Here is a 13,555-nt window from a genome sequence, read left to right as displayed (position 1 = left end):
AACAAGACTTTGCCACAAGCAGCCTTTTGGGTTTTTTGGACTCTCCAGCTAAAGCAGTGTTTCTCAAACTTGGCAACTTTAAGATGTGTGGTCTTCAACTGCCTGGCTGGGGAATTCTGGGAGTTGAAGTCCACGCAACTTAAAGTTGCTGAGTTTGAGAAACACTGAGGTAGAGCTTTAAGGAGGTAGAGATTGAAGAAAGTCTGAAACTAAAATGGCAAGAAACTTTGCTAGTTTTTTTGGTAAAATCAGAAATGCTTGGGATTAGGAAGGGGCTTCCTTCATTTTACTAAAATATCAGGACTGATTAAGGATCACATATATAATCCTACTTACATGAATCTTTCTTGTTATTATTCTAATATACTCCTTGTTAAATCATCCTGGCTGCACAAAATGTGATAGCTAATTTTAAGGGAGAGGCAAACTTTATAGGCAAAGTTTCAGTTAAAATGTTCAAACAATGAAACAACACTGTTGGGAAGATTCATTAGACCCTAACAATAAGGTGGCCACATGCAACACTTACCTCAGAGAATAGTCAACTTTTTAAAGAATTTTCAGATTATCATTCCTCTTTTTGAAGGGCTTTCTGGCTCTAGATATCCAACAGGTAAAGATCTGAAAGACAGAAGACTTGAGATAGTTAACTCAAAATAAGCACCTTGCATGCAGGTCAGTCTCACAATCTGGTAAGAGTTCTTATGTATCTATTTAAATTAAAATATCCATTTCTTAAATTCAAACCATCTTCACTGATTTGCTCTGTATTTATATTTATTCAGTTCTCTGTCAATAACTCACAGTTGTGGGAATTACCAATTTGACAAATGTTCAATTGCAACCTCATAATTTTTCATCATCCCACAGTGAATTTAAGAATATAAACCAAATTTTCAACAGCTCCTATTTATACTATTTTTATATTGTGATTTTTTTTCATAAAGGAGTGGGTCATATCTAAATCCCAAGGAAGAATGTTTAGTATTGATCAAACTAAAGCACTATATTTTTTAAACTTTTAAACATCCATCACCTGGCAAATTAGAATTTCTGTAACTTCTGACAACTGTACATATTGTATGTTTAACAACAGAGGCTCCCCAAACCACACAGCCTCTCCCCAAGCAGTCCACACAAACCCCCAAACTGAAATAATTATAAAATATAAACATGACTTTGACAATGTTATCCACATGTCTGAGAGATTTCACATTCTTGGGGTGAGATAGCAAAAATTCCAGCCAGATCTGAAAAAGTATAGATTGTACTAAAAACAAATGTGTTCTCCAAGTTCCTGTCTTTATGTATCCACCAGATTCAGCAAGTTTGGGGAAGCCCTGAGTTTTGCCTGCCTGCCTGCCTTCCTAAATAAATAAATCCGTCCAGGGTTGGACAATAAAATCAAAGTTGCAATAAAAAAAACAAAAGGCTGAACATGCTCTGTGGTATTAGAATGATGAAGGGAGCCTTCCTGGAAGAAGGCAGAATTGATGGATTGGCACCATCAAAAGGAAGACTTCACATAATGATATTTTGCTGTCAAGTACAGTGTGTTTCTGAATATCTAAAACTACAGATACTTGTTTACTCAAATATCACACTTCAGAAAGGATTATGCACAAATGCATATGCAGGAATTGCCCTCAATAATTTTTGTACAATTTATGTACAAAACAAACATAATGGCTTCATTTCAGATCTTCTACTGTTTAACTTTAAATCTGGTCTTCACTTTTCTTTTTTCCCTTTCCCATCTCTCTGTTTTGTTTTGTTTTGTTTTGTTTTGATGTAGTGTCATTTAGACTGTAAGCCTGGGGGCAGAAACTGTCTTGTTTTTATTGATCGTATGTAAGCCACTCTGGGAGGTTTTTCAACTTCAGGGCAGGATATAAATACTTTAGATAATAGATAAACACATTCTCAATTTTAAGGCAATTCATGCTGTTTGCTCTAGGAATACTCTTCTCAGTTTTGTTGTTGTTGTTCAATTACACAGTGTATCAGACATCACAGGCATAAAAATAACATAAATCTTTAAAATAATAGTTTAAAAACCCATATATATGTTGTCAGTTGTACGAATATCATTATAATGGGTTAGGTACTGGAGTAAGATCAGGGAGCCCTAAATTCTATTCCATTTGAACCATGGAAGCTCACTGGGTGACTTTGGGTCAGCCACAATCACTCAGCCCAACCTACCTCACAGGATTGCTGTGGAGAAAATTTAAGGAAGAAGCATTATGATACAGCCTTGAGCTTATATGTTTCTAATAAATACAGCTTATATGTTTCTAATAAATACAGCTATTGCAATCTCCCTATTTATGCCTTTTTCCTACCTAATTGAAAACCAGAATGGGAAAAATATTCCCAAAATGTCAAAGAGAAAAGATTCAGGTGTCATACTGATGGCAACCCATTTCTAATCTTCAAATGACCTGACCCAATTCTGATAGTTTTTTTTTTATATTACAGATGTTGAACCATAAAATAGAAGGGTTTTGTTGGAGGGAGAGAGACTGATTCAAGGGATATGCAAGAATACAATGAATTTTTACTCTGCATGTAGCACTATAGTAGAACCCTATTAAAATAACTAGGTAATCACAGATTTTCCAAGGGGCAGTTGTGGTGTATCAGGACAATGTACCATAGGCAGAGAAAATAACTGACAGGATATTGTAATTAATTTCTTCCACTATTACTGAAGACAGGAGTAGGGCATGTCACCCATAGTAATAGCTGCCTTTTCAGCATTACAAGTAAATACCGAAGTATTTCTTTGCTATTCTTAATAATTCTCTTTTTAAATAGTTTTTCTTCATATTCTATCTTTCATATGCTTAGCCTATATATCAACAATGGAACAATACTATTTACTTTGTGTAACTTTTCCCTGAATCTATATTACTTTTCTGTAATGAGTCATTATCACTACTGAATAACTGTTTTAACAACTGTATGTGTACCAGAAGCTTAAAATATGCTGGTAATATTATAGCATGTAATGCACTGGTCTGCAGATTAAGGATAGGTATTCCATTAGCATTTTTTTACAAAAATGCTCACCTGTCTACGACCATACTTTTAATTCTCAGAAGTCACTTCTTTGGAGCACACTAGATGAGTCAAGGAAACAAGTCAGATTTTATTGTTAGGTTCTACTAGCTTGTTTTGTTTTACTGTGTATTGTCAACAACCCACAAGATAAGATTTAAGGGTGGGTTTTTTTACTAAGTTAGGAGATGCCATAAAAATCAGGTTGAAAACTAAGAGATGCAGTGAGATCTAGCCCTGAGCCACAAGTTGTTTCTATGGCCCATAAGGTTTCTCATCGTTACTGGTTGATGAAACAAACTGCACCCCTTCCTAGACAAAGTTGGCCTAACCACTTTTAATGTCCAGTTTTGATCACTGTAACAATTAATTAGAAATGGGATTTTCTTTAATACTACTCAGAAACTTCAGTTAAAGCAACTTCAGCAACTAGTTAAGCAGAGTTAAGAATCGGTAACTAAGTCTAGCCAATTCTGACCTAGCCAATTTTGACACAATACACTGGCTAACTATTTCAAAACCCAATCAAGGGACTGATTACTAATGTTGAAGTCCTAAATTGCATGACCTGCACATATGTAGAAATCTCAACAAATCTGCCCAGATATTAAGACAATCCTTGCAGGTTTTTTCTGAATGCTGAATCTCTATGAAATAGTAGAATAAACCTATTACAGGTAGTCCTTGCTTAGCAACCACAAGTGAGACCAACTACTTGGTTGCTAAGTGACACGGTCACTAAGCAGAAAATCACATGACCATGACTTACAATTTTACTTCCACTTTCTGTATTAACTCTGCTTCTCGCAAGCTGGCTGCAAAACACAAGAATGGCTATCCCACGACTGCAGGAAGCTGCAACAGTCATAAATGTGAGGATGGATTGCGAAGTTATTTTGTTTAGTACCATTGTAACTTTAAATACTCACTGCACAAGGCAGTCAGTAAGTGTAGACCATTTGTAGTCTTTCCTTCCAATACTGACATTTATTACACAGCAATTTTGAAACTCCAGTATGGTGTCCATCCCTATTTCTAAAGCTTCTGTGACCTTCCCTTATATATTGCTCTCCACCCCACCTTGAACTGGTACAAAACAAGCATAAAATGTTCTCTCCCCATTGCCAGTCCCTATCTTGCCTCAGTTCTGTCTATTCCACATCCCTGCCATGTGGCGTTGTCTTGATTTATGAGTATACAGGCAAGGTGATTGTTTTCTCCTCCAGCTTTGCTGCCACTCCCCTTAGCATATGACCAGATAGCAGAGAAATATCACCAATTGGATAATTGCATCATAAATGGAAAAGGTCTGACTTCAGAACTTTGCCTGGACTTCTCCAGCCTGGTTTGTCTGTCCGCCCTCCCTCCCAACCACTCTTTCAGCATCTCCCAAGTTAATGTGAAATAAAGAAACATACAACGCAGATATAGCTCTAGAGCAGCGTTTTACAAATGTGGCAACTTTAAGATATGTTGACTTCAACTCCCAGAAGGCACCAGCTAGCACTGGCTGGGCAATTCTGGGAGTTGAAGTCCACACATCTTAAAGTTGCAAAGCTTACAAAATACTGCTCTAGACAGAAGTGTGGCAGACACTGTCATGACTGGGCAACTAGCTGCATTCTCTAGAGAAGGAGAATAGAAACTGACTAGCTGTAGGGCAACCAGATACTTTCTGGGGAGAAGAGAGGGGAAAGTGATTGATGCATATTGGGAAATTGGCAAATAAGGAACAAAATTCTAATTCAGTGTTTTCTGAACACTGCAATGAAAAAAAGTCGGGTTGTTGCATTTTACAGTAAAGATACATTACAGAATACTGTTAAAGTAGATTGTGACACCCACCCCTCTTTCCCCAAATGAAATAATGGACCTCTGCTCATCTTTCCTTTACTTTGTTGGAAGCCTGGAAATAAATTGGTGTCAAAAGGAAGGGGAACTGATAGAATTCAGGAAACAACTGGAAGTGTTTCTAACTCTAAATATCTCCCAAGATGACTGACCTAGCCGGTCTGAATTTGTACCTCCTAGCTCCATTTTACTTTGCAATGGTCAGACCCCAGTTTGAATACTGTGTCCACTGGGTAATCACATTTGAAGTATCCAGACAAACCAGAAAAGATTTGAAAAAGGGCGACAAGAATGATTAAGGAACTAGTCTTGAGAAGATACTTTTAAAGAGGGACATGACAGAATTCTTCAAATATTTAAAGGATGTCACACAGAAGTTGATCAAGGTCTGTTCTCTTGTCAACCTGAAGTGCTGGACACAAAATAATGGATTTATGGTAGAGAAATGCAGATACTGATTAGGAAAACTTACCTTCATGTGTTCAAGCACAGCCTGAAAGCTGTCAGGACTGCTTTAATTCTGATTCCTGCACTGAGGAGGGAGCTGGGTTCAATAGCCTAATTGGCCCCTGCAAAGGTACTTACAATCATGGGAAAAAGTAAGTACACTCCACTGAAATTGTTGACATTTTCAGCATATTTCAACATACAGATATTTGATTTTCATTTCAACAATACTGACAGATAAAGAAACAACAAATATCATGCACCATTTACATTTTGTAGGCCATTATGTAATTTAACCATAAACACACATTTAGCATATGGAATAAAGTAAGTACACCCCTACAATTATCACTACCTCAAATACCTAAAATTAGAATCAGGTGCAAATGATAACAACATTAGAGAGGATCTGGACGGAATCTGTCTTATTTAACCTCAGATATTTAGTTTGCTCTTTGCTGTTGAATGGTGTGGTATTACCATGCCTAGATTGAAAGAGCTCTCTGAGGCCTTCAGAAAGAAGGTTATAGATGCCTATAAGTCTTGGGTTATAGCGTGGGAAGGGATTTTGAAAATCACCAACAATTGGACAGCAATCATTCCACTGTCCGGAAGATCATCTACAAGTGGAGACAACTTGAAACAACTGTCAACGTGCCAACTCAACCAGGCTGGTCCCAGGAAGTTCATCCCAAAAACAGAATGCAAGATGAAAGAAGTCTCTAAGAACCCCAGAATTTCATCACATGACCTACAGGTAGATTTCACCACTACTGAAGTAAAACTGCATGAGTCCACCATAAGAAAGAAAGAAGTTGCACAAATAAGATCTACATGGGAGGTGTGCCAGAAGGAAACCTTTGCTCTCCAGGAGGAAACATCAAGACAGGTCTAAAGTTTGCCCATGAATATCTAAGCAAAGACCAGGACTTCTGGACCAATGGGCTCTGGATAGATGAAGCAAAAATAGAGTTATTTGCCCACAGTACCAGAAGACGAGTTTGGTGAAAACCTAAAACAGCAATTAAGCAGAAGAACCTGATTCCAAATGTAAAGCACAGTGGTGAAAATGTTATGGTTTGGAGCTGCTTTGCTGCATCAGAGCCTGGGCAGCTCACCATCAGAGAATCCACTATGAATTCTTCATTGTACTACAAGGTGCTTGAGGCTAATGTGATACCATCTGTCAGAAGATTGGAGCTCCACTGAAAGTGGACCTTGTAACATGGCAATGACCCTAAACGTTACAGTAATTCCACCAAGGAATGGCTGAAAAAGAAAAGAAATGGAGGGCTCTGTAATCACCAAGTCAAAGCCCAGATCAAAATCACATCAAGATACTGGGGGGTGATTTGAAATGGGCTGTGTACATAAGAAACCCTTCGCACATCACACAGCTGAAAAAAATCTGCATGGAGAAGTAGAAAAAAAGTCCTCCCAGTTGATGTCAGAGTCTGGTAGACAGTTATAAGAAATGCCTACTTAAGGCTGTTTCTGCCAAAGGGGGCAATACCAGGTATTAGAGCCAAGGATGTATTTATTTTTTCCACAGAAGGAAACAGCACATCTGTTAATTTTTTGTTGAATAAATGATTGCAAAGTCAATTTTTCATATTTTTAATTACATTATCTTTATGTACTATTTGAATGAAGATAAAATATTGTCATGTCCACATGTGTTAAAAAGGAAGAAAACTTTACATAGCGTATACTTACTTTTTCACATGACTGCAGAAGAAAAAGTCAGGCAAAATGCTGAAAGTTTAGAAAATGAAAAAGATACTGCTTCCAAAGTGAAGGGGCAAAACCCTTAGAATACACACAAAATAAGCCCTGAGTTTTCCTCCATAAAATAAGAACACTAATTTTGTTCCAAATGACATGCAAAATTATATATGACAAAGATCAGTGAGCTTAAATAGCTGTTAAACTCCTCCTCTTTGGCCACCCATTTCAACAAAACTGAGAGCTTTTGATCATCCTGACTCTCACAGGCCTTTGAACCTTAGCAGAACATGTGTTCAATATGTTTGGAAAAAGAAGAGCCAGCCAAAGGTGAAAGATTAGCAAGCAAACAATTTTGCATACTGCAGCCAAGCATCTTCTCTTCCATTTTTTAATCAAACTTTATCAAAATTGTCATAGAAAATGCAAGTTAAACAAAACAATTCCTCCTCCTCCTTTGTAATATTTGGTGATGTTTTTAGTCTCCCTAGAATATGCAGAACATGCATACACATAGCCCTCAAAATATTATCTGCTGTAAGATCGTGTTACAGTGGTATACTGGAATAATAATTAAGTAAAAATAGAAAAGAATCTTGCAGCATTTTAAAGAATTAAAGAAAAATTATTATTGCAGTAGCATTTTGGGGGCTGCTTCGAGATATGGATTTTATAATTACTCATGCAATACTCATTATTTATGCAATTTTACAGACAATCCAAACAACATGTTCTTCTAAGTTTTTCATTGCTTTTTCCATTCCCCCCGGCCCCCCATTTAAACATCCATACAGGAGGGGGGGGGAAATTGTGCAATTTTTTTAAAAAGTGGTGCTTCATGAATTATCCTTGGACTATAGTCTATTTCAGCAGATGCATCGAATGCTACTGCAAGGATATATACACCCAATAGTTTCTTGGGGGTGGGGGATAAATAGTGAGGCCAAGGAAAAAATAAAGATATTCTAAAATGACCTCTTTTAATCAGGTAATTATCACCATCGATACTTCTTGCATTTGATGTTCTTCTGATCTCAGTCTATAACCCTGTCATCAAATATAAGAGTATATTTGTTTGTAACTCACAATCACACTATATATATCAGACTGTAGGCCACAACAATTTATAAGATAGTTACTTGGGGCTTAGTCTTTAAGATTTGGTTGTTTGTTTAAAAGACTGAAATGACTTCCCCTCTGGAAATAATCAACTAATTCTTAATAAAGTAGCCTCCTTCATTTTGGCTTTACGGATCCAACCTTGCAGTTTTCTGGACAACGGTATGGAAGTGATTTGCAGACAATATCTACATTTATCGCTGACTGGAAACCCCTTATGGACTTTTTGCATAAAACAGAAAAAAATAAATTATGATTTATGGTTTTGATGATTAGATAGGATAGATTATACAAAGAATAGAGTTATGATTTAACTTTAGAGAAAGAGGTAAATTTATAATTGCACTTATAACTGCTGTAAAGAAGATTGGAAGCGACTTCTTTGCGTCTTTTTTCTTTTTTTTCTATTTTCCTTTTACATATTTATATATACAAAGTGATGTGCCATTGGTTCCTTCCAGCATTGTTAAGAGAAAAATTGTGGTAGCAGAACATATAATGGCAATTATAATTAATGGCAATGCAACAGCCAAGTTGCAGAAAAATGTCTTGATTCTTATTGTATCAATTATATCACAGACTCTTCCACGAACCTCCCTTTAGAATCATCAACAATATGTTTCCTGTTTATAGGTAGACAAGCTGGTTACCTAATCCCATTTTAAAATCAGGAGAAGGAAGCTCTTGACTTGCTCCTTCTATACAGTATGTCCATTTAACACCGACTGTTGCTCAGCATTCTGCCTAGATCAAGCCACAATATGGATGATCCTTAACTGAGTGAAACAACATCTGTTCCAGAAAAAAAGGAAAGGTGCTAAAGAAATGTTACTTTGGAAGAAATATGTCAGTGAGTGTAAGCTACATACAGACACCTTTAAATCCCCTGTAAGAACAAATGCTTTAAAAAAAAACACTGAACATTTGCTTAGTGTTCAAAACCAATACATCTCAGTATGAACATATGGCATTCTGTCACATCATCAATAATCATATGCCATAGCTGTTTTCTAGGGTTTGGCTTCCTACGTTTGCTGACCAATCAAAAGAAGGTGTAACCCAGTATAGAAACAGTCTCCCATTCACGGAGTAGTGAGGTAATTTCCTTACTCTCTCCTTCTTAGCACAGCAAGCATTCAGCCTTAAGCAAAACAGACAGGCCTAAGATATATTTCATACTGAGGTGAGGTGAATCTTTGTTAAAAATCTGAAGCAATGTTCTACAACACCTAAAAGGATGGAACATTCAGGAAGTAGAAATGCCATTGGTGAGTCCCAAACCACACATTTATACAGAACATGTATATCAGGTCACTATCAGACTTTGCAAAGATTGGATTGTTCAAGGTACAGATTCTTTAATCTGTACTTGACTGCTTGAAACTATTTTTGGGCTCCCTTCTTATCACCCTTTCTATCAATGATGGAAATGATTTTTGTTCTCAGATGCAGACACATGCATTTGATGAAATATATTATCATTCTGGTGTCTTTCAGATATTTTGGACTTCAACTCTATCAACACCCAGCCTGCACAAAGAAGGTGATTGTGGGAGTTGTTGTCCAGAACACCTTGAAAGCACCTGGTTTCTGCTCTAATCCATTAAAGATTGTAACAACATTGTTACTGTAGATTCTGCCTGATATACAACATAGAACTGTGTATCAGATTTAAAAATAACAGTCTCCTACGATGCTGATAGTTCTCAAAACAGGACCTTTGGGCTGTTCTGCTGGATATTGCTTGTGAAACTGAAATTATGTTTCAGATGCCATCCTTGAAAGGTTCACCAGATAGATATTTCAATAGAGAGTTACCACTTTTATCTTTCCATTTAACTCCTGATTATTCTTCCTCTTTTTGGTTTAACTCCCAAGCTAACAATTCTTAAGCCATTTGTAGCTCTTCCATTTTATTTCAATGAACCTCTCAGGACAGGTTTCTAGTCATTATTTTTGTTTTAGTATCAACACTCAAGTTTTGGCATTTAATTAACAGTCAAGACAGAAAGTAGGATTATTCTGACCAGAATATAAAACCAAAAAAAGAAATCATCTCCTCAAGGACTCTTGCAGATACCCTTTATACTGTATATGACTGAACTTTCATCCTAGAAAAAGCTTGCATCAAAGTATTTCTGAATGTACATTTTTAATTTAATTTCAAATAAAATAATACTTAAAGAACTGTGTTTTTTAATTTCTGGAGCACTTAAGATTAAAACAGTCCCTCCAACCACCAGGACTGTTTGACTGGAGTGCATTTTCAGACATGATGGGTTACTTCGCACACTTGCTACAGATATTCATAAGAAAGGAATAATGAAAGACATGACTCATTATTTATTTAAATACCCTATCAGTGAAAATGAGCACAACAAATTTCTCCCTATCAACCTGTTTAAAAGTGCATGAAGCCAATTCACAAAAATTGATTCTTTAATGTTTTGCTGGCAGGTCATAACAACAGAAGAGGCTGCCACTTTGATTCTGGTAAATATATGAACATTTTAGAAAGTACTTGAACAAATATTTAGTATCTTGTGCTATTACTTTTTTCAAGTTTGTTTGTCTAACTGTAAGAGATCCATACACAGGAACCTGTAGAAAGAACGCTGGATGAGATGCCAAGTATTAGCTTCAGATCCTGCATTTCTTTTACATTTCTTATCTCCCAATGTATAGTTGAAATAGCACGTAGATAAATTGTAGCACTGCACATAAAAACAAATCTGCAGCATGCAAGTGACTGAATTCATAGTTGCGTGAGAAATTATTTTAACTTGGCAAGCATATCTTTTTACCAACTGAATGATCTGTATATACTTTCCGTATTATGAACAGTTCTACCATAACTTATTTTTTTCTATCCAAACTCATTTTCTTATACTGTAGGATCAAAGAGAAGGGACACGGTGGCACTGCGGGTTAAACCACTGAGCTGCTGAGCTTGCCGATCGGAAGGTTGGCGGTTCAAATCTGCATGACGGGGTGAGCTCCCATTGCTAGTCCCAGCTTCTGCCAACTTAGCAGTTCAAAAACATGCAAATGTGAGTAGATTAATAGGTACCGCTTTGGCGGGCAGGTAACAGCATTCCGTTTAGTCATGCCGGCCACATGACCACGGAAGTGTCTATGGACAAACGGCGGCTCTTCGGCTTTGAAACAGAGATGAGCACTGCCCCCTAGAGTCGGAAACGACTAGACTTAATGTCAAGGGAAACCTTTACCTTTATCTAGAATCAAAGAACACCAGGACTTTTGCTATAAAACAACTGGTAGAGAACAACTGATTTGAGTTTCACAAAAGAATAAACAGCTGAATTTAGCACAGGGAACTAACCACAGACTAAACTGCAAAAGAACACCACCTTTGTGTTCAATTTGGAAAGGTGAAGTCCTGAACTATTTCAGTTGCATTTACACCTAATCAGCTTTAGTTTAGTGCTGCACTTATTTTACACAGATTTTAACTTTCACAACTGCTTCTAGCACCACTTGTAACAACAGAAACATCATACAGTAATATATATATATATAAGGTGCTTACTACACTGGACTAGATAAAAAGTCCATCAAGTCCAGGATTCTTTTCCTACAATGGTCAACAAATGACCTGAGAAACCCAGAACAGGATACAAAAGTCAAAGCAATATGTTGTTTTCCAGTAACTAATGTTCAGAAATGTGATTTGGACATAAAGCAAGGAAACTGGAAGCTTGTTTTCTGCTTTAACCATTGTTATAGTACAAAAATATGGCTAAATTTAACTATGGTAAAGAGAGACAATCAAGAAATATGCCACAGACCACCACTTGATAGAGCAGCCATGAAGGCCTTGAAAAAGATATTCAGATGCCATGATGTGTCTTTATCAACAAAGATCAAAATAGTGCAAGCAATGGTATTCCCTGTGACACTCTATGGAAGTGTAAGTTGGACTTTGAAGAAGCAAGATAGGAAGAGCAGTACAGTAAGACTTTTGTACTTTAGTGTTGGAGAAGACTTCTGAGAATATTGTGGATAGCCAAGAAAACAAACAAACTGATCATCAAACAAATCAACCCAGAGTTCTCACTTGAGGCACAAATGATCAGGCTCAAATTATCCTACTTTGGACAGAGTATGTGGGCACTAAGAGTTGACATCAACTTGATGGCACATAATCAATCAAATAGAGAAACAGGCTAGTGCCATTAACCACAGCTTGCTTGTTTTCCTAAGCCAGGGGCCAAAAGATCCAAGCTAAGGTTTGCACTTGGCTTTAAATGATGAAAATATGGGTGGGCCCAGAATTAAAACTAAATGTGTTTTGTTTGCAATGGAAATTTAATATAAGTTAAGCTGATTAAACATAAATAATATGGTAAGACATACACATTTTAAAAGCAATGTAACTCTGCCCCCTTTTTTTTTAAATCATATGGCACAGCAGTTCGGTGTTCCTGCTGCTTTTTCTTGCTTGGAAATCCTTGTGAGGTCCAGCAGCCAGATGTGTAGACTATTTAGCCATGACAAGTCATGTTGTCCAGGGTGCACCACGAGGAGGCTAGTCTACATTGCACCGAGCTGGGCTGAGAGAAAGTGACTGGCCCAAGGTCACCCAGCCAGCTTTCAAAGAATTTACAGACTCCTGGTTTCTAGCCCAGAACCTTAACCACTAGACAAAACTGGCTCTCTGCCCTTAAAACTCTGCCCTTAAGACCAACCAAAACTCTCAAGATTGATTCACTGTTAGCTAAAAGTGAAAGGAAAAAATGAATTTTGATCAAATGAATTTTGATCTTCAAAATTCCGTCAATAAACATTCTCTTTCCAAACAGTTCTCTTTCCAAACTCTTTCCACTCAGTTTCACTGAGTGATCCTACTATCTATACCATCATGGACAATTTTTTCTTTTTACGTTTTCATCATCTGTTCTAGGCTGCAGAACAATGGTTTAGCAACTTAGAAAATGAGAGTCTAAACCAGACCATTGCAAATATGAAACTGTGTTAAACTAGAAAACAGAATGAAAGCAACTTTATGTTGGGATTAATAGTACAGCCTGCTGTACTATCATAACTACCTTGTAATTTTAAAATGGTGTTCATAATTGAACCTACTCTTAACAACAACTGATTTTTGAAGTGGAAATTAAGATATAAGAAATTGGCTCTAATATTTATTATGCGACAAAAAGTTTACTTAGCTTTTAACAGCACAGAACAGTTACTGAGTTACAAGTAGGATGGTTCTAACAAGATTTCTCACTAATAAAACACTTCACACTTTGGGACAAAAAAAATAATTTAGGAATTTAAGAAACTGACTTCAAGGTTCTTCATATGGATGCCATGCATTTGTTTT

The 13,555-nt window shown here is 36.8% G+C and overlaps 1 long non-coding RNA gene across 3 annotated transcripts in view; it reads right to left on the bottom strand.

Moving 5' to 3' along the window:
- Positions 1–13,555, bottom strand: part of LOC134494059 (uncharacterized) — a 187,903-nt gene that overhangs the window by 24,142 nt on the left and 150,206 nt on the right. For all 3 annotated transcript variants that reach the window (XR_010067637.1, XR_010067638.1, XR_010067636.1), the window contains exon 4: positions 530–621. This is a non-coding gene — a long non-coding RNA (uncharacterized LOC134494059). The remainder of the gene's footprint in view (positions 1–529; positions 622–13,555) is intronic.

Source organism: Candoia aspera, chromosome 3 (genome assembly GCF_035149785.1).
Source record: "Candoia aspera isolate rCanAsp1 chromosome 3, rCanAsp1.hap2, whole genome shotgun sequence".
Classification (NCBI taxonomy): domain Eukaryota; kingdom Metazoa; phylum Chordata; class Lepidosauria; order Squamata; family Boidae; genus Candoia; species Candoia aspera.
The sequence above is the reverse complement of the archived record's forward strand: the minus strand, read 5'-3'. Positions and strand labels throughout refer to the sequence as shown.